Source organism: Cherax quadricarinatus, chromosome 84 (genome assembly GCF_038502225.1).
Source record: "Cherax quadricarinatus isolate ZL_2023a chromosome 84, ASM3850222v1, whole genome shotgun sequence".
Classification (NCBI taxonomy): domain Eukaryota; kingdom Metazoa; phylum Arthropoda; class Malacostraca; order Decapoda; family Parastacidae; genus Cherax; species Cherax quadricarinatus.
In genome coordinates this window covers 5,737,458-5,759,051 of record NC_091375.1, presented here as the reverse complement: position 1 = coordinate 5,759,051, position 21,594 = coordinate 5,737,458, and the positions used below count along the sequence as shown (strand labels likewise).

Genomic DNA, 21,594 nt, shown 5'->3' with positions numbered 1-21,594 from the left:
ATATCTAATATAGGGAGTGGTAGGAGAAGAAAATATTCAAACAGCTCCGGGGAAAACCTTGAGTTTTCCCTGAGGTACGTTTATTGTCTTCTTTGAGGATGAGGGTCCCCATTCCAGCCATAGAGGTGGTACTTCCCTATATTATTTATATAAATATTTATATATAATTCGTGGAAAATTCGAAGCGAGATCTGCAGCACTTGCAGCCGTGCAGGTTGCTGCAGCATCATGGTCACCAGATGGTCGCAATTTCAGGGTATTGCTGGCCTGACCCTCCCTGGCACTCCAACATGGTACAACCTATCCCACTCACTCTCTAAACTTACTCCTCCATAAAGTGAATTGGTAGTATTCCCCACTTAATGTTTGGCAGCGAGTAGTTTCTGGAGATTAGGGGCCGGAGGATCGAGCATCCACCACTATTTTGCATTTGTTTGAATTTTACAATGAAACCTGAGTATTAATTCAGATTCTTTTAATGTGATCGCAACACATAATTTAGATCTGGAATCTCCACAGTTCGCAGAGTAAATGCTGTTCCATCGTAGCGTTGGAATCTTTAAACGGTGATGGTGATACTTTTGTCAGGAAATAATGTAAACGTTAATACTGGCTAGTCTTGCTCTGACCCTCTACACGGAGCTTATGGTCATTTGACTGAGGCCTTTCCCTGGCTTACTGGCCCACACCCCTTAGTAACAATGAATTTATTAGGTAAAAAAACACAAGTGCAACTAATGTGATATTTTATTGTGGCAACGTTTCGCTCTCCAGAAACTTCGTCAAGCCGTAACAAACAATACATGGATACAGAGGGTATATATATAGGTATAATATGTGTAGGTAGTAGTAATACTACTACTACTAGTAGTAATACTACTACTAGTAGTAGTATTACTTATACTAGTACTAGTATTACTACTATTAGTAGTACTAATTCTACTAGTAGTAGTATTACTACTTACGCCTTCCTCTTTGTATTGGACTGATGAAGCCACTGTGTGGCGAAACGTTTCCTGAATAAAGATTCCCATATGCTGCATAAGTGTCTCAATCTTCAACTTGTCGGTTTTTCAAACCATTCATCATTACTACTAGTAGTAATAATGAGAGCAAAACGTTACCACAAAATGTGGCATTAGTTGCACTTGTGTCCTTTTATCTAACACATTGTCGGCAATTCTACCAACATTAATACAACAATCAATATACAGTGGAAATATGCTATGGTAGTATTTCCACCGAATTTGAAATACAAAACATTGAAATGTGCCAGGATTGAGTTTTTTTTTCCCCCGGGAAGCCTCATCTCTGTCAACAAAACACCAAGTCTTTTAAAACCTCATTTCTCGCATCATACACATTATATACTTCCCACTGTACCAAGTTAATCATACAGGTATACATCATTATACACTGACGTGCCAAATCAATAATAATGAATCTCTACAGAGGAGATTTTTTGCAAGTCTTCGTAAGGTGTAAGAGTTTCTTCAGTAGCAGATGTAAATATTCACAGAGACTAGTAATGGGGCTTATGTGTAGTGTTTTTGTGGATGGGGAAAAATAATCTAATAATCTCCCAGAGAACTCGTAATTTCGCTCCCTAAGAAAAAAGTTTAAGTGCAATGTGTTTCAGAGAGATGGATCCAATTTCAAAGCAACATGCTTTGAAATTGGGTCCATTATTTTGAAACACCTTGTACACAGCTCAATATTCAACCTTGCTATAAAAAATAATACGTAAACTAACTGCAAGAATTTAATTATCAATGTTTCACTTTCGCTGGGGATCCTAATTTCAAATGATGTGTTTTCTCGTGATCTTACTCACTACTTTAGCAAACCGCACGCCTTATATTCTCCTATTTTTGTGAAATTAGCGACTGTAATGTAAATTTGGATTTATTTTCTACTGTAGTTGACCCTACAGTTTGTCATTTTTATGTGTAATTCTGAATTGTACAGTGTACAAAATAAATTGTAATGTGCTACCTAGTTCTGTTTATTTAATTCTTATCCTCAATGATGTATTTTGGAAAGCAACAAATTTCAAGGTCTTTAATATTGCCTATTATGGTTATGTAAACAAAATAATATTAATTATATGCTGGCATATAATTTAAATTTTGAAAAAATTATTCACTGATTTCGGATTTTTTTTTTAATTCGGCAAAATTTTCAGTGTCTTTTTGCTATGTGCTATGTGATACATAGTGGGAACAAAGGTTTACCATGTTTTTTCAAGGCATTTTATCCCACAGGACGAGTTTCATACATAGTGTCGAGATATGGTATTCTGAGGTTTAGTCTGGCGATGAGGATGTCAAGTATTTCATCAAGGGAGGTTGACGGGGGAGCCACGATGCTGGTGAAGGGAACTAAGGATCTATAGGTTCCCTTCCCGTCCTCGGATTCAACCCCCAGGCTGACTAAAGCCGACCACAGCCAACCAACAGCTATTTGGAAATGAAAAGAATGGGTGTACGCTCCATCCTCAGCAATGGTTGGACAAGGTACATGTCGGAGAAATCTGAAGGAATTTTTATTTATCGAGGAATGTGTGCTACATACGTAAGGCTCCGCGGTGGCCGTGATCGTATAGTGGTTAGTACATTGCGTTGTGGCCGCAATAACCCAGGTTCGAATCCTGGTCACGGCAAATGAGCCTCGTTCTTTTACCTGGAGATTTAAAGACCACAGTGGAAATAAGTCACTCTGCCTGACTTTGTTTGGAGGCTTACCCTAGGTATTTTACACTATGTATGATAATTGTATTCATATGTACCTGTACCTAAATAAATTTGCTAACAATGTTTGTGTCATTTATGCAGATGATCACAATTATATAAAATGGACGGATGCTGAAGCAATCGAGAAGATCAATACAGCATCTTCTGTTATAAGTACATCGAACACTTGTAATTAAAAATCAACTGTAAAAATGTGGGACTGTACAAGAGACCAACATGTCTACTTCAGTGACCTGCTGGGTCTAGTCACTTATACCAGACTGTACAAGAGACCAACATGTCTACTTCAGTGACCTGCTGGGTCTAGTCACTTATATCAGACTGTACAAGAGACCAACATGTCTACTTCAGTGACCTGCTGGGTCTAGTCACTTATACCAGACTGTACAAGAGACCAACATGTCTACTTCAGTGACCTGCTGGGTCTAGTCACTTATACCAGACTGTACAAGAGACCAACATCTCTACTTCAGTGACCTGCTGGGTCTAGTCACTTATACCAGACTGTACAAGAGACCAACATGTCTACTTCAGTGACCTGCTGGGTCTAGTCACTTACACCAGACTGTACAAGAGGCCAACATGTCTACTTCAGTGACCTGCTGGGTCTAGTCACTTATACCAGACTGTACAAGAGACCAACATGTCTACTTCAGTGACCTGCTGGGTCTAGTCACTTATACCAGACTGTACAAGAGGCCAACATGTCTACTTCAGTGACCTGCTGGGTCTAGTCACTTATACCAGACTGTACAAGAGACCAACATGTCTACTTCAGTGACCTGCTGGGTCTAGTCACTTATACCAGACTGTACAAGAGGCCAACATGTCTACTTCAGTGACCTGCTGGGTCTAGTCACTTATACCAGACTGTACAAGAGACCAACATGTCTACTTCAGTGACCTGCTGGGTCTAGTCACTTATATCAGACTGTACAAGAGACCAACATGTCTACTTCAGTGACCTGCTGGGTCTAGTCACTTATACCAGACTGTACAAGAGACCAACATGTCTACTTCAGTGACCTGCTGGGTCTAGTCACTTATACCAGACTGTACAAGAGACCAACATGTCTACTTCAGTGACCTGCTGGGTCTAGTCACTTATACCAGACTGTACAAGAGACCAACATGTCTACTTCAGTGACCTGCTGGGTCTAGTCACTTATACCAGACTGTACAAGAGACCAACATGTCTACTTCAGTGACCTGCTGGGTCTAGTCACTTACACCAGACTGTACAAGAGACCAACATGTCTACTTCAGTGACCTGCTGGGTCTAGTCACTTATACCAGACTGTACAAGAGACCAACATGTCTACTTCAGTGACCTGCTGGGTCTAGTCACTTATACCAGACTGTACAAGAGACCAACATGTCTACTTCAGTGACCTGCTGGGTCTAGTCACTTATACCAGACTGTACAAGAGACCAACATGTCTACTTCAGTGACCTGCTGGGTCTAGTCACTTACACCAGACTGTACAAGAGACCAACATGTCTACTTCAGTGACCTGCTGGGTCTAGTCACTTACACCAGACTGTACAAGAGACCAACATGTCTACTTCAGTGACCTGCTGGGTCTAGTCACTTATACCAGACCAGTGAGGAGAATGGATCTGTGAGGTAGGTTAGGTAAGGTTTATCAGACAACAGGACAAGTGCTTTTTGACTTGGGTCTTAGTCATATAATGACCCACAGCTGGAGTTTTTGGTTATCTGACCGAGGTCTTCCGCAGGCTTACCCGTCCACCCCTTTAAAAATTAAGGGTATAAATATAACCACCACAGGTCAGAGGTGAGTGCAGAACTATCAGGCGGTGGAAGGGAGGGTAAAGCAGCTGGAATAAATGGAATTAACACTGAAATGTTGAAAACAACCACATTCAGTTTCAGAATAGTACATGTATTTGTTTAATATATGCGTGAAAGAACAGGTACCAAGGAAAAAGGAAGTGATAAAGTGAGAAATTATGGGGGATTAAGAATATTGCTTGAATACGATTGAATTATAGTCGAAAACAATAAGAGTCAACAGCTATTTGTTGAATATACAGATTTAGAAAAGGCATATGAGAAGGTGGCAGGACAAATGGATGGAATATTCAAAGTTTATTCTCTATAAGGATTACAATGCTGAGTTTACAGAAATTTGGTTATTGTTTGGTTTACATGTAGTAAAATTGTGATTACAGAGTGTACCACTAGAACGCTTAGCATGGCTAGGCATTTCGGGCAGACTTAGTTTTATTCTTAATTGTAAAATATTACAAATTATGAGGTAAGTTGGTATTATGGCTAAGTGACTAAATACTAGTTTGTAGTAGGTGACAAAGCCGTAGAGAGTTATAAAGCTGGAGAAGCTCAAGGAAGAGAGAACATTGTCTGTCTGTCTCTCTCTCTCTCAATATGAAAGTACAATATGTTGACAAAAATGGTGTATAAATCCTGGAGAGTCGGAAGAAGGAATAGGGAGGTCACAGAGAGGGATGAAGGGTGACGGTGAAGGTTATGAGCGAAAGGTACTTTAGCATTTAGAATGCATGTGTAAGCGTGTAGATTGAATTGGATTATAGTAATATAGTCTTACACCTGTAAGGAGGGAGGTCATACGGCAGCGTGAGTGGGCACAAGTTACTTTTGTCATTTGACGTGATGTTGATGTGTGTGTAAGATAACATGTACGAAGGGATTCATGGGACGACTGTTTATCCGGACGTGAGTTGTTCAAGTGGGAATGTTGTTTGTTCGCGAGGTATTTCAGTTTTAATACCCACGCCTGGTTGATCAGGCCCTGATCCACCTGGAGGCCTGGTCAAGGATCGTGCCTCGGGGGCGTTGACCCCCGGAATACCCTCCAGGAAGACTCCTGGTAGAGGCACTGCTGGCAAGAGAAGGTATCAGATGTGTCTATGGATATTTCTTTCTTTAGCTCACACTACCTTGGTGGAAGTCGGTCACTGTGATAAAACTTAAAACGGAATCACAGGCAACGCAATAAGTATCGTTATTTGATCGTTGGCAGTCACATACGATGCGAGAGTCGTAAATCGGTGACGTTTACACTACAGTAACGATGAATGCTGATTGGATGAAAGCACAAGCACCTTAACACTAATTGGATGACGTACGTGAGAGTCCTGCAAGTGGCTGCCTCACCTGCTGTACGTGGAACCTCACCTGCACTCACCTGTTGTACGTGGAAGTCACTTCTTATGTAGATATTTACAATACCTGCACTAACATTCCCATTTCCAGCTGTGGCATGAACTTACGGATTTACCTATTCTTTGATATAATAATAAAAATATGATTAATTATTCTTGATGTATTTTTATTTATTATTGTGATTTGACCGCCGACCGTAGCTTTGTTTATGTATGGCAGGCAACGGAAAGTTAACAATATATACTGGGAACTTTGACGACTTCTGTTGAGAACTAATCAGCATGACCGTGTTAGGATATACTGGTTTGTGGTCTGGCATTTGCACTCTTCTGCCGCCACCACCACCACCACCACCACCACCACCACCACCACCACCACCACCACAGCTACCACCACCGAAGAACATCACAGTCACCACCACCTACAATCACCACAACCACCACAACCTACCACCACCACGTACCTTCACCACAACCACTACGTACCTTCACCACAACCACCACCTACCATCACCACAACTACCACCTACCATCACCACAAGCACCACCTACCATCACCACAACCACCACTACCTACCTTCACCACAGCCACCACCACCTACCATCGTATCAACCACCACTACCTACCACCATCACAACCACCACCACCACCACTTTAACCACTATCACAACTAACCCATCTTTGCACCCACCGCCATCATAAAATACACAATCTTGAAAGATGGTAATTCCCAAGTAATAGTAACTCCAGCTCTTCTGGAATGAAAAGTATTAAACTACGGTAGTTGATGAGCCTTCAGTGGAATACTGGACGATATTCTCATTGTCCTACTGAAGTCTCCCAGCTCAGGCTGACACTACTGAAGTCTCCCAGCTCAGGCTGACACTACTGAAGTCTCCCAGCTCAGGCTGACACTACTGAAGTCTCCCAGCTCAGGCTGACACTACTGAAGTCTCCCAGCTCAGGCTGACACTACTGAAGTCTCCCAGCTCAGACTGACACTACTGAAGTCTCCCAGCTCAGGCTGACACTACTGAAGTCTCCCAGCTCAGGCTGACACATTTCTACACCATATATGATCACTACCATGATGGAATAAAACAGTGAAACACAACTGGCTTTTGTTACCACTGTGTAAGTGTCATACAGAATAAGGTAGGAGCACACTGCTGGTGTACCCCATCTTGCCAGGGAAAATAACTACCATTACAACCACAGCTACAAGCCCAGCCCCATAATCAACGCAACCCTAACCACTATTACCATCACCACCACCCATCACCACCACCCGTCACCACCACCCATCACCACCACCCATCACCACTACCCATCACCACCACCCATCACCACCACCCATCACCACCACCCATCACCATCACTGAAGTTAACAGTTTGCTAGTTATAAATCCAACTTCAACAGTTTAGACTACCTAACTAATATATATATATATATATATATATATATATATATATATATATATATATATATATATATATATATATATATGTGTGTGTGTGTGTGTGTGTGTGTGTGTGTGTGTGTGTGTGTGTGTGTGTGTGTGTGTGTGTGTGTGTGTGTGTGTTTAATACACCCTTTCTATGACGTCCATCCATCTTTTCTTGCCTCTTCATTCCTGTCCTTTCAAGAAGGGTACTTCTGTATATTAAACTGGAACCAAACTCCCTTTCCTCGCATCGAACCTGACTGTCTCCCTCCCTTCACAAGCTGTATGTCCCCTCCCCTTCCCAAGGTTTCAGTTCCTCCCCAATAATTACGATAATCTCCCCTTCCCACCCTCTACCCCTCCCTAATTACCTCCCCTCACCCCAGTAGCAACCATAATGGCACTCTCTGCCATTTATGGCAGGCAAGCGGCTCCACCTCTAGCGAGAGAGGGGGGGAGGGAGGAAGAGCTAAACTCGCACGGGTCATGCAGCACGTGTGTAATGGGAGGTTTAAAGCCTATCGACTGCACGAGGATCACAGGATCCGATAACATTATCATTTTTGGACAACAGGATCTCGGCTTTATATTCAGACCATCTACACGTTAAAAGTCAAATATACCATTAGCTATATTCCCACAAGTCACAAGAAATAATCATTCCCCTCAGCACATATATGCTCAGAGATTAATCCCTGTTTTAGGGATTTGAGTATCCTTGATTGGCTGTGAAAAAGTTAATAATATTTAAGTTAACCATTAACAAACCGACTAGTATGTGAGTAAGATTCAATATCCAGTTCATTGCATTTAGTGGTAAGACGTTTCGAACAACAGGGATTATAAATACATGTCCAACACCAGGGATTATAAATACATTTAGAACACCAAGGATTACAAATGCATTTCGAACAACAGGGATTATGAATACATTTCGAACACCAGGGATTATAAATACATTTCGATCACCAAGAATAACAAATGCATTTCGAACACCAAGGATTATGAATACATTTCGAACACCAGGGATTATAAATACATTTCGAACACCAAGGATAACAAATGCATTTCGAACACCAGGGATTATGAATACATTTCGAACACCAGGTATTATAAATATATTTTGTTTACATTTACTGAGACGAGGAAACGTCATCTCAGTAAATGGAAAGAAAAAAGACTGCATTTTAAGTCTTATTAAGTCTTATTAAGTCTTATTAACAGATCATACTCTTAACAGACAGTATCAGACGTTTCCTCCGGGTGAAAGTAAGATTACAGACTAATAGTCTCATTCACCTTTGTCTACCTGGATTTCGGATTTTTTCTCTCAATCTTTGCTGGATAAAGTGGCTAAGATAAGCCCTTTGTGGCTAAAGTGTTTGCAGAAACACTCTTCTAAAGTGGCTAAGATAAGCCCTTTGTGGCTAAAGTGCCTTCAGAAACACTCTTCTAGAGAAAGTGGCTAAGATAAGCCCTTTGTGGCTAAAGTGCCTTCAGAAACACTCTTCTAGAGAAAGTGGCTAAGATAAGCCCTTTGTGGCTAAAGTGTTTTCAGAAACACTCTTCTAGAGAAAGTGGCTAAGATAAGCCCTTTGTGGCTAAAGTGCCTTCAGAAACACTCTTCTAGAGAAAGTGGCTAAGATAAGCCCTTTCTGGCTAAAGTGCCTTCAGAAACACTCTTCCAGAGAAAGTGGCTAAGATAAGCCCTTTGTGGCTAAAGTGCCTTCAGAAACACTCTTCCAGAGAAAGTGGCTAAGATAAGCCCTTTGTGGCTAAAGTGCCTTCAGAAACACTCTTCCAGAGAAAGTGGCTAAGATAAGCCCTTTCTGGCTAAAGTGCCTTCAGAAACACTCTTCCAGAGAAAGTGGCTAAGATAAGCCCTTTGTGGCTAAAGTGCCTTCAGAAACACTCTTCTAGAGAAAGTGGCTAAGATAAGCCCTTTGTGGCTAAAGTGCCTTCAGAAACACTCTTCCAGAGAAAGTGGCTAAGATAAGCCCTTTCTGGCTAAAGTGCCTTCAGAAACACTCTTCCAGAGAAAGTGGCTAAGATAAGCCCTTTGTGGCTAAAGTGCCTTCAGAAACACTCTTCCAGAGAAAGTGGCTAAGATAAGCCCTTTCTGGCTAAAGTGTTTTCAGAAACACTCTTCCAGAGAAAGTGGCTAAGATAAGCCCTTTGTGGCTAAAGTGTTTTCAGAAACACTCTTCTAGAGAAAGTGGCTAAGATAAGCCCTTTGTGGCTAAAGTGCCTTCAGAAACACTCTTCTAGAGAAAGTGGCTAAGATAAGCCCTTTGTTGCTAGGACATGTTTCCTTAAGATACCTGCTGTCCTTATTCACCTAACAATAAATAGGTACCTGGGTGTTAGTCGACTAGTGTGGGTCGCATCCTGGGACAAAATTAACCTAATCTGCCAAAAATGCTGAGCATAACAAACGGCTTTCTATATAGTAGTCTGTCATTGATATCAGCTATGGTCTGTATACCTTGTATCATGTAGTTGTAGAAATTAACATTATTATTATTATTATTATTATTATTATTATTATTATTATTATTATTATTATTATCATCATCATCCTTCTCTGTCTCTTTCTCAGTCATCCGTGTCTGATTCGTCTGCCATTTACATTCCGTGTGTGTTGCGCCGTTCTTGTTCTCAAGCCTCGGTTATTGCTATATGCATAAATCTCCAGAACAAATTTAATTACAAAGTTTGAAAGGACGTAACCACCACCACTCGTCCCCTTTCAATTTGTATGAGGTAGAGCTTCGTGTGTGTGTGTGTGTGTGTGTGTGTGTGTGTGTGTGTGTGTGTGTGTGTGTGTGTGTGTGTGTGTACATACATAAAGCACTTATAATTCAATTGCAAAAAAAGCAAGAGATGTAACCATAAACACACACACACACATACACACACACACACACACACACACACACACACACACACACACACACACACACACACACACACACACACACACACAGATGGGACATAGCAACAAGGGGTCACAGCTGGAAGTTGAAGACACAGATGAATCACAGGGATGTTAGGAAGTATTTCTTCAGTCACAGAGTTGTCAGGAAGTGGAATAGCCTGGGTAGCGATGTAGTGGAGGCAGGATCCATACATAGCTGTAAGAAGAGGTATGATAAAGCTCACGGAGCGGGAAGAGTGAGTAGAGGCAAGTTGAAGAGGCGGGGCCAGGAGCTGTGAATCGACCCCCGCAACCACAACTTGGTGTGTACAACTAGGTGAGTACACACACATAGCAAGAACACATAAACGAAGAAACTCTGGAGTAGGCCTGTTGGCCCATGGTAGGCAAGTTCAACTCACACCCACTCGTGTGCTCGTCCAACCAATATTTAACTGCGATCTACAATATACTACACAAGTATAAGTATAGGGAATTCAGTAGCTTAAGGCTACAAGAAATTTTTGTTCCACTCATCTACAACAATACTGAAAAACCAGTACTTCCCAGTATCTCTTCTAAATCAAAATTTCTCAAACTGGAACCTACTGCTACGAGTCCTGTCTTAGATATTGTCAACACGGTATTAACGTTCTCTATATAAATTCCCGTTGTTCCTTTATACACTTCCTGGCATCAACTTCGCCATCTTTCTTTGTATATTTTCCGATATCATTTCTGTCCATCGTGTAATATGGAGACCAAAACTGAGTAACATAATCATTCTAATCAAAGATATATAAAGTTGAATTATAACCCGAGGGTTTCTAATATTTAAACTTCTTGATATAAAGTCAAGAATTACATTAATTTTGTTGTAAACGCAGATGCAGTGTTGTCCTGGTTTTAAATTTTTGCTGACCATAACTCCTAAATCTTACACATTCACTTTGACTAAAGTCTACATTACGTAGCTTATAAGTGTCGTAATTATTAGGGTTCGTGTTCAGGAAATGAAGGTATCAAGAACACATGTGAAGACTGTTGTTAAGGCGTTGTACTGGTATTCGTAGCGAGCCCAAGTGCACCACGTCTGCCCGTCCTCCAGGTCTGGTTCAGCCATGAGGTTCTAGAGGACTCTGGGTGCGTGGCTCTAGGCTTGGCCAGGGAACCTGTCTGGAAATGGATTAGCACAATATGTATACTACACAAGTATTACACTGCTGACATAAATATTAATATTTGTTTTCACTGAACTGCATCTGCCACTTCTCCGACCACAACATCAACCTGTCCAGGTCATCCAGCAGCCTTCCAGTGTCCACATCAGAAACTATTTGACGGTCTATTTTAGTGCCATCGGCAAATTTACTTGTGTCGTTAAACATTCCTTCATTAATGTCGTTTATGTATACTGTGAACACTGTGAACAACAAGGGCCCCAACACTGACCCCTTTGGCACACCCCGTTTCAATTTCTCCCCATTAATGTAAACTCAGTTGCCCATCTGTCAGCCATGCCATGCCTGGACCCAGGAGATAATTTCCCCTCCTACTCTATGTGCTGCTACTTTCTTAATCAGTCTCCTTTGTGGATATCAAAGGCCTTACTGAAGTCCATATACACAATATCACTTGTTTTTATCTTAGTCTATTGCCTCGCATACATTAGCGAAAAAAACATTCACATGTACACACAATAAACAGGCTAAGTGTCTATCGGCAAGTGCTTATGACAACCGGCAATACGCACAGACGCACGCACATCTATTCAATAAGCAAGTAAATATAGATTTTCCATCTTCTGTCTATAGATAAAATTATATGGAAAACCCATATATCTGGGGAGTGTTTGTGAACCCTGGTAAGTAAGAGCAGAAGGAGAGAGGGAAGGAAGGTAGGGAGAGGAAGGAAGGTAGGGAGAGGAAGGAAGGTAGGGAGAGCAAGAGTAGTAGGGGAGGGGAGAGGAGCGGGAAAGGAGGGAAGATGGGCATAAAGGAAAGAATGAGAAGTACTGATGAGTGTGTGGAGGAAGGCGGTCAATATAGGCAACACCTACTAGTTAGTTACCAATTGTCAAAGACTCTTGTCGATAGACACTTGGCCTGTTTGTAGTGTGCGTGTGTGTGTACTCACCTAATTGTAGTTGCAAAGGGTCGAGACTCAGCTCCTGGCCCCCGCCTCTTCACTGAACGCTACTAGGTCCTCTCTCTCCCTGCTTCGTGAGCTTTATCATACCTCGTCTTAAAGCTATGTATGGTTCCTGACTCCACTACGTCACTCGCCAGACTGTTCCACTGTGTGTGTGTGTGTGTGTGTGTGTGTGTGTGTGTGTGTGTGTGTGTGTGTGTGTGTGTGGTGCATGTATTGTGTTTGTCAGTGAACAGTCTCTATTTCTCTCTCTCTTTCTCTCTTTCTCTCTCTCTCTCTCTCTCTCTCACACACACACACACACACACACACACACACACACACACACACACACACACACACACACACACACACAGTCACAGCGGTAGCGACCAACGTGTAAAATAAAAGAATTTCCCAGCCTTGCAAACCAGTGTTCAGGTGGATCCCCTTACCTGTTTTCTAATTACTTCAGTTCCGCCTGGTTACACTGTGTCAACAATGGCTGCTAATTCTCACACGGGGATACACACACGTTTGAGAAAATTAGTATATATTGCGAGAATGTTAATACTCTTACCGGACGTGGAATTAAATAATAACATATACTGCGAGATGTTTCTCAAGGTATATACGAAGAGAGGTGAATCTCCCAGTGTATATGCAGAGTGGTGAGTATATCTCATGGTATATACAAAGATCTATTTAACCCAGGGTATATACACCAAAAAGCAAGTATTTGACAGCGGGTATAATTCAAGGTATGCATGTCTTTATATACCTACAGAGGTATTTCAAAGAGTGTATTCACCGACAAAGGTGTGTATTTCTCAGGGCATGCACTCAGTGGCCACTTTATTAGGTACACCCTTCTAATATTGGGTAGGGTCTCCCTTTGGTCCTGGGACCCTGGAGTATACCTGGAGAGGGTTTCGGGAGTCAACGCCCCCATGGCCCGGTCCGAGACCAGGTCTGTTGGTGGATCAGGGCCTGATCAATCAGGCTGTTACCCTGAAAAGGATTAGAGAATATCAAGAAGGAAAGAGAAGATAGGAAGGAAGAAAGAGACAGTGGGAGGGCAGGGAGGAAAGAAGAAAGAGGGGGGTCAAGAGATAACAGATTTTGCACATTACGTCACAGCTTACCAAGTCGGCCATGTTGGACGTGAAGGCACAGTGACAGTCACGTGAACATTGTGATGTAGTCCAGCTGGGCTTGTGAGGTCTCTGGGGAGACCTAATTTAACCAATTATATAGTCACACCTTGCCTTGGCAAACGTCTGTCAGCCACGCCCACGTCTGAGGTCTTTTGTTCTTGATGGCGTCAGACCTAGGCGTCAGGTCGTACACGTGGTTGTGGGGTGTGCTTGGACCACCATATAAACCCAAGGAACAGCTGAGCAGAGGAGATTCGTGCGGAGCTCTGGCCTGGGTGCAGAGCTCCTGAGCAGAGACTTCGAGCGGAGCTGCTGCTGGGGTGCAGGGCTCGGGAGAAGGCTGCTGAAGTCTCTGGAGGAGACTGTTGGAGGCATTGGGCAGAGTACTGGCTTGGCGCAGTACTCGTGCTGGGTAGGTCTTGGAACCTGTGGCTTAGTTCCTGTAGTGAACTGTCCTCTGTACTATATTGTAAGTTATATTCATTTTCGTCAAGTTGATTGTGTTCCCTGTCTCACTGCTTATGTGTACCATCCCATTTATCTAAACCACAATAATGTTGTCCTGTTCCCAAATATATTATTGTACAAAGACTTAATAATAAACTGTGTTTGAGTAGAATAGTAATATTCACTGTCCCCGTTATTTTCTCCATTTATTTATGTTTAGTTAAAGTAGTGAGAGGGTGAGTAGTGTGGAGTGGTGGGTAGAGTAATGAGAGGTGGAGTTGTAGTCACCAGTGACCTCACATTACCTACCTACCTCTCACCTCTCCTGTCATCTACCACCTCGCCTGCCTGTCCCCTGCCTACTGACTCCCTCCTCTTACCCCCATATTCCCCTAACCATTACCCCCCTACATGACACTATCCACTCATTCTATCTTCCCATTCTATCTTCTCATTCTATCCACTCATTCTATCTACTCATTCTATCCACTCATTCTAGCCTCTCATTCTATCCACTCATTCTATCCACTCATTCTATCTTCTCATTCTATCCACTCATTCTATCCACTCATTCTATCCACTCATTCTATCTACTCATTCTATCCACTCATTCTATCTTCTCATTCTATCCACTCATTCTATCTTCTCATTCTATCCACTCATTCTATCCACTCATTCTATCTACTCATTCTATCTACTCATTCTATCCACTCATTCTATCCACTCATTCTATCTTCTCATTCTATCCACTCATTATATCTTCTCATTCTATCCACGCATTCTATCCACGCATTCTATCCACTCATTCTATCCACCCATTCTATCCACCCATTCTATCCACTCATTCTATCCACTCATTCTATCCACTCATTCTATCTTCTCATTCTATCCACTCATTGTATCTACTCATTCTATCCACTCATTCTATCTTCTCATTCTATCCACTCATTCTATCCACTCATTCTATCTTCTCATTCTATCCACTCATTCTATTCACTCATTCTATCTACTCATTCTATCCACTCATTCTATCTTCTCATTCTATCCACTCATTCTATCTTCTCATTCTATCCACTCATTCTATCCACTCATTCTATCTACTCATTCTATCCACTCATTCTATCCACTCATTCTATCTTCTCATTCTATCCACTCATTCTATCTTCTCATTCTATCCACTCATTCTATCCACTCATTCTATCCACTCATTCTATCCACCCATTCTATCCACTCATTCTATCCACTCATTCTATCCACTCATTCTATCCACTCATTCTATCCACTCATTCTATCCACTCATTCTATCCACTCATTCTATCCACTCATTCTGTCCACCCATTCTGTCCACTCATTCTATCCACTCATTCTATCCACTCATTCTATCTTCTCATTCTATCCACTCATTCTATCCACTCATTCTATCCACTCATTCTGTCCACCCATTCTATCCACTCATTCTATCCACTCATTCTATCCACTCATTCTATCCACTCATTCTGTCCACCCATTCTATCCACTCATTCTATCCACTCATTCTATCCACTCATTCTATCCACTCATTCTATCTTCTGTTAATACCCAGTTTACCTCAGTCTGTTCTTCCTACTATTGATTTACGATTCTCGTAACCCAAACTGCTTTCTAATTTCTGCACTCCTATTTCTCTTCATAACATCCCACCACACATTGCTCTTCAACCTGACAATGTTCACTGCCTTTAACTGCCTCCTTAGTGCAATGTTTAAAGCTCATTCCTCACACCCATATAAAAATGATGCTCGTATATATTCCCCATGTTTGCCTCCATTAAATTCTTTCTTCAGATGCCCCAACTCACCATCTTTTTCCTCTTGTCCAGTCTGTGGTTCCTCTTCTTTTATAGGCCTATTTGCTGATATTCCACCCCTAAATGTCTAAATATATTAACTTCCTCTATACTCCCTCGTTGGAATCTGGTATCCAAAAAGCCATTTATTTTTTTTTTTTTTGCCATTCTCAACACCTCTCGTTCTTTTCTATGTTCACTTTTAATTTCCCGATTTTACACACTTTCTCAAACTCTAAGACCCTTACCAACTCTGGTTCAGAATCTCGTATCAGCCTTGTTCTGGTCTCAAACACACCTTGTATTCACTGTTTTTTGACATCTATAAATATAAAGCACACACACACTGACAGCACACATCCCAAAGGCTTAATTCTACTGGAAAATGAATTTCCTGCTTCTCGAATTACCTAACCTAAGCCCTATTTTAACATTACGTTTAATAAATTATTCCTGAAACATAACGTAACATAGCTGTTATGAAAGAGGACAATAATAAATCTAGCTTTAAGTGAGTGATTTATGGGGTGTCATACCACTTTATTGGTTATTAGATGGAGGGATTATTATTATTTGAAGAGTATGTACGAGGGAACACTTGTTTTATAGAATGTTTACGGTTGTGAGGAGGCGTGGTTGTGTGACGTAGTGTAGGGCAGTGTGTAGCGCAGTGTGTAGCGCAGTGTGTAGCGCAGTGTGTAGTGAGGTGGTGCTCCGCCAAGTGCTGGATAATGGAAGAATAGCGAAAGGCTTATTAAATACAACGGTTCACCTATAAGATACTTTTCAGCTACTTGATAAAGCCTCCCGCGAGTAAAACGTCGCGTGTGTGAAACATCTGTGTTTGCTTTACGTGACTTATAGGTATGGTAATACCGACACATTTCGAAACATTTACCGAGTGAACGTTCCGCAACAAGTGTCTTTTTCAGTCTACAATTTTGACCTACGTACCAGCACCCGTATACTACCACTCACGTAAGTAACCTCATTTATTTACGTACAGGTCTACGTAAGTACAGTTACCATACATAGTAACGTGTGTGTGAATTATCCAGGATAACCCAACAAGGCAGACAGTGACTTACACCATGGGATTGTTTACCCAGCACCGATCCAAGGCTCTGGAGCAATTAACCCCTCAAGGGAGGTTCCTTGACGCTGGTGAGGGCTCTTGATCTAGGGAATTGTATCTGTGCTCCAGTTCCCTGAATTAAGCCCGAATACCCTCCATCCCCCCAGGTGCTTTATAATTCCTACGGGTTTAGCGATCCACATAATGCAATTATTAAGTCTTTTCTAGGCTTTAAGAGCTAGTGATATTTACCGTGTTGAGTAAGAGTGTATGTGGTCACTTTTAAGATAAGATTTGTTTGGATTTTTAACCCGGGGAGGGTTAGCCACCCTGAATAACCCAAGAAAGTGGATCATAGAGTACTGACTTGTCTTATTTCCACTGGGGTTATTTCAATCTTGTCCCCCAGGATGCCACCCACAACAGTCGACTAACAACCAGATGCCTACTTACTGCTAGGTGAATAGGGGCAGCAGGTGTAAGAAAACAAGCCCAACATTCCCACCCTTGCCGGAGATTGAACCACAGATACTCAGTGTGTGAGGCGAGAGTGTTGCCCACCAGGAAGCGAGCGTAAATCGGCTGATACTATTCCTATGCCTTTCTCGGCATATAAGGCGCACTTATTTTTCCACGGAAAGCCTTGGAAAATAAACCTGCGCCTTATATGCTCAAGATCAGGGTAGGCTTTGTGTTACACTGTATCAGTTGTTTACTAACGTTACGTTACAACTTCTTGGTAACACCGTCTTCTATGTCACATGCGATCGTGCGCCTTATATGGTAGAAAATACGGTTCTTGCAAAGCTTCAGTAGGCAGAAATGAACCACTAGAGGAAGAAAGAGAAAATGCAAATGAAAGAGAAAGGGGGATGGAAAAATACATGAAACAAAAGAGGACTGGAAGAGGAGGAACGTGTAGATCTTAGAGAAAATAAACTAGACTTCTCGATTGTGTTGAACTAAAGCTCCTGAGCCACTTTGAGCTGTTGATCGCCGCCACCTGGATCTCTTGAGAGCTGTGCTGTGCGTTTTGGTCTTCCAAAGAAGTTGAGGTACAGCTCCTCTGCGTTTTGAGAACCGAAGAACTGTGAGGAGGAGGAGGAGGTAGTGACAGGAGAATAATTAATGTAACATAGAATGGGAACTAGAGGTAATTATCATTGACCCAAGAGGCAGGTAGCCCCGTTCCCTTAGATCAAGAGCATCAACAAACGCCCTTTCCTTTCTCTTCTTTCCCCTCTTCTTTCTCTTCTTTCCCCTCTTCTTTCTCTTCTTTCCCCTCTTCTTTCTCTTCTTTCCCCTCTTCTTTCTCCTCTTTCCCCTCCTCTTCTTTCTCTTTTCACCTCTTTTTTTTTTACAAAATCTTCTTTCCCCTGTTCTCCCTTCTCTTCTCCCTCCTCCTACTCTTCTTCTCTCCCCTCCTCTTCTCCCTTCTCTTCTTCTCTCCCCTCCTCTTCTCCCTTCTCCTCTTCTTCTCTCCCCTCCTCTTCTCCCTTCTCCTCTTCTTCTCTCCCCTCCTCTTCTCCCTTCTCCTCTTCTTCTCTCCCCTCCTCTTCTCCCTTCTCCTCTTCTTCTCTCCCCTCCTCTTCTCCCTTCTCCTCTTCTTCTCTCCCCTCCTCTTCTCCCTTCTCCTCTTCCCCTCCTCTCTCCCCCCTCCTCTTCTCCCTTCTCCCTTCTCTTCTTCTTCTCTCCCCTCCTCTTCTCCCTTCTCCTCTTCTTCTCTCCCCTCCTCTTCTCCCTTCTCCTCTTCTTCTCTCCCCTCCTCTTCTCCCTTCTCCTCTTCTTCTCTCCCCTCCTCTTCTCCCTTCTCCTCTTCTTCTCTCCCCTCCTCTTCTCCCTCCTCTTCTCTCTCCCCTTCTCTCCCCTCCTCTTCTCCCTTCTCCTCTCTTCTTCTCTCCCCTCCTCTTCTCCCTTCTCCTCTTCTTCTCTCCCCTCCTCTTCTCCTCTTCTTCTCTCCCCTCCTCTTCTCCCTTCTCCTCTTCTTCTCTCCCCTCCTCTTCTCCCTTCTCCTCTTCTTCTCTCCCCTCCTCTTCTCCCTTCTCCTCTTCTTCTCTCCCCTCCTCTTCTCTGTGTGTGTGTGTGTGTGTACTCACCTAGTTGTACTCACCTAGTTGAGGTTGCGGGGGTCGAGTCCGAGCTCCTGGCCCCGCCTCTTCACTGATCGCTACTAGGTCACTCTCCCTGAGCCGTGAGCTTTATCATACCTCTGCTTAAAGCTATGTATGGATCCTGCCTCCACTACATCGCTTCCCAAACTATTCCACTTACTGACTACTCTGTGGCTGAAGAAATACTTCCTAACATCCCTGTGATTCATCTGTGTCTTTAGCTTCCAACTGTGTCCCCTTGTTACTGTGTCCAATCTCTGGAACATCCTGTCTTTGTCCACCTTGTCAATTCCTCTCAGTATTTTGTATGTCGTTATCATGTCCCCCCTATCTCTCCTGTCCTCCAGTGTCGTCAGGTTGATTTCCCTTAACCTCTCCTCGTAGGACATACCTCTTAGCTCTGGGACTAGTCTTGTTGCAAACCTTTGCACTTTCTCTAGTTTCTTTACGTGCTTGGCTAGGTGTGGGTTCCAAACTGGTGCCGCATACTCCAATATGGGCCTAACGTATACGGTGTACAGGGTCCTGAACGATTCCTTATTAAGATGTCGGAATGCTGTTCTGAGGTTTGCTAGGCGCCCATATGCTGCAGCAGTTATTTGGTTGATGTGCGCTTCAGGAGATGTGCCTGGTGTTATACTCACCCCAAGATCTTTTTCCTTGAGTGAGGTTTGTAGTCTCTGACCCCCTAGACTGTACTCCGTCTGCGGCCTTCTTTGCCCTTCCCCAATCTTCATGACTTTGCACTTGGTGGGATTGAACTCCAGGAGCCAATTGCTGGACCAGGTCTGCAGCCTGTCCAGATCCCTTTGTAGTTCTGCCTGGTCTTCGATCGAGTGTATTCTTCTCATCAACTTCACGTCATCTGCAAACAGGGACACCTCAGAGTCTATTCCTTCCGTCATGTCGTTCACAAATACCAGAAACAGCACTGGTCCTAGGACTGACCCCTGCGGGACCCCGCTGGTCACAGGTGCCCACTCTGACACCTCGCCACGTACCATGACTCGCTGCTGTCTTCCTGACAAGTATTCCCTGATCCATTGTAGTGCCTTCCCTGTTATCCCTGCTTGGTCCTCCAGTTTTTGCACCAATCTCTTGTGTGGAACTGTGTCAAACGCCTTCTTGCAGTCCAAGAAAATGCAATCCACCCACCCCTCTCTCTCTTGTCTTACTGCTGTCACCATGTCATAGAACTCCAGTAGGTTTGTGACACAGGATTTCCCGTCCCTGAAACCATGCTGGCTGCTGTTGATGAGATCATTCCTTTCTAGGTGTTCCACCACTCTTCTCCTGATAATCTTCTCCATGATTTTGCATACTATACATGTCAGTGACACTGGTCTGTAGTTTAATGCTTCATGTCTGTCTCCTTTTTTAAAGATTGGGACTACATTTGCTGTCTTCCATGCCTCAGGCAATCTCCCTGTTTCGATAGATGTATTGTGTGTGTGTGTGTGTGTGTGTGTGTGTGTGTGTGTGTGTGTGTGTGTGTGTGTGTGTGTGTGTGTGTGTGTGTGTGTGTGTGTGTGTGTGTGTGTGTGTGTGTGTGTATGTGTGTGTGTGTGTGTGTGTGTGTGTGTGTGTGTGTGTACTCACCTATTTGTACTCACCTATTTGTGGTTGCAGGGGTCGAGTCACAGCTCCTGGCCCCGCCTCTTCGCTGATTGCTACTAGGTCCTCTCTCTCCCTGCCCCATGAGCTCTATCATACCTCGCCTTAAAACTATGTATGGTTCCCGCCTCCACTACGTCACTTTCTAGGCTATTCCACGGCCTGACTACTCTATGACTGAAGAAATACTTCCTAACATCCCTTTGATTCATCTGAGTCTTCAACTTCCAATTGTGACCTCTTGTGTCTGTGTCCCATCTCTGGAACATCCGTCTTTGTCCACCTTGTCTATTCCGCGCAGTATTTTATATGTCGTTATCATGTCTCCCCTGACCCTCCTGTCCTCCAGTGTCGTCAGGCCGATTTCCCTCAACCTTTCTTCGTAGGACAATCCCCGTAGCTCTGGGACTAGTCTTGTTGCAAACCTTTGCACTTTCTCTAATTTCTTGACGTGCTTGACTAGGTGTGGATTCCAAACTGGTGCTGCATACTCCAGTATGGGCCTGACGTAAATGGTATACAGAGTCTTGAACGAATCCTTACTGAGGTATCGGAACGCTATCCGTAGGTTTGCCAGGCGCCCGTATGCTGCAGCAGTTATCTGATTGATGTGCGCCTCAGGAGATATGCTCGGTGTTATACTCACCCCCAGATCTTTTTCCTTGAGTGAGGTTTGCAGTCTTTGGCCATCTAAACTATATTGTGTCTGCGGTCTTCTTTGCCCTTCCCCAATCTTCATGACTTTGCATTTGGCAGGGTTAAACTCAAGGAGCCAGTTGCTGGACCAGGCTTGTAGCCTGTCCAGGTCTCTTTGTAGTCCTGCCTGATCCTCATCCGATTTGATTCTTCTCATTAACTTCACATCATCTGCAAACAAGGACACTTCTGAGTCTATCCCTTCCGTTATGTCGTTCACATATACCAAGAACAGCACAGGTCCTAGGACTGACC

At 43.1% G+C, this 21,594-nt stretch overlaps 1 long non-coding RNA gene and 1 other non-coding gene across 2 annotated transcripts in view; both read left to right on the top strand.

Annotated features, from left to right (window-relative positions):
- Positions 1-2,590: 2,590 nt before the first annotated feature.
- TRNAH-GUG (transfer RNA histidin (anticodon GUG)) lies at positions 2,591-2,662 on the top strand. Its single transcript has one exon. It is a non-coding gene; the product is annotated as a tRNA-His (tRNA).
- Positions 2,663-16,497: 13,835 nt separating this feature from the next.
- The window catches only part of LOC138855172 (uncharacterized), a 71,231-nt gene continuing 66,134 nt past the window's right edge, over positions 16,498-21,594 (top strand). Inside the window, exon 1 of the long non-coding RNA XR_011394354.1 lies at positions 16,498-16,821. This is a non-coding gene — a long non-coding RNA (uncharacterized lncRNA). The remainder of the gene's footprint in view (positions 16,822-21,594) is intronic.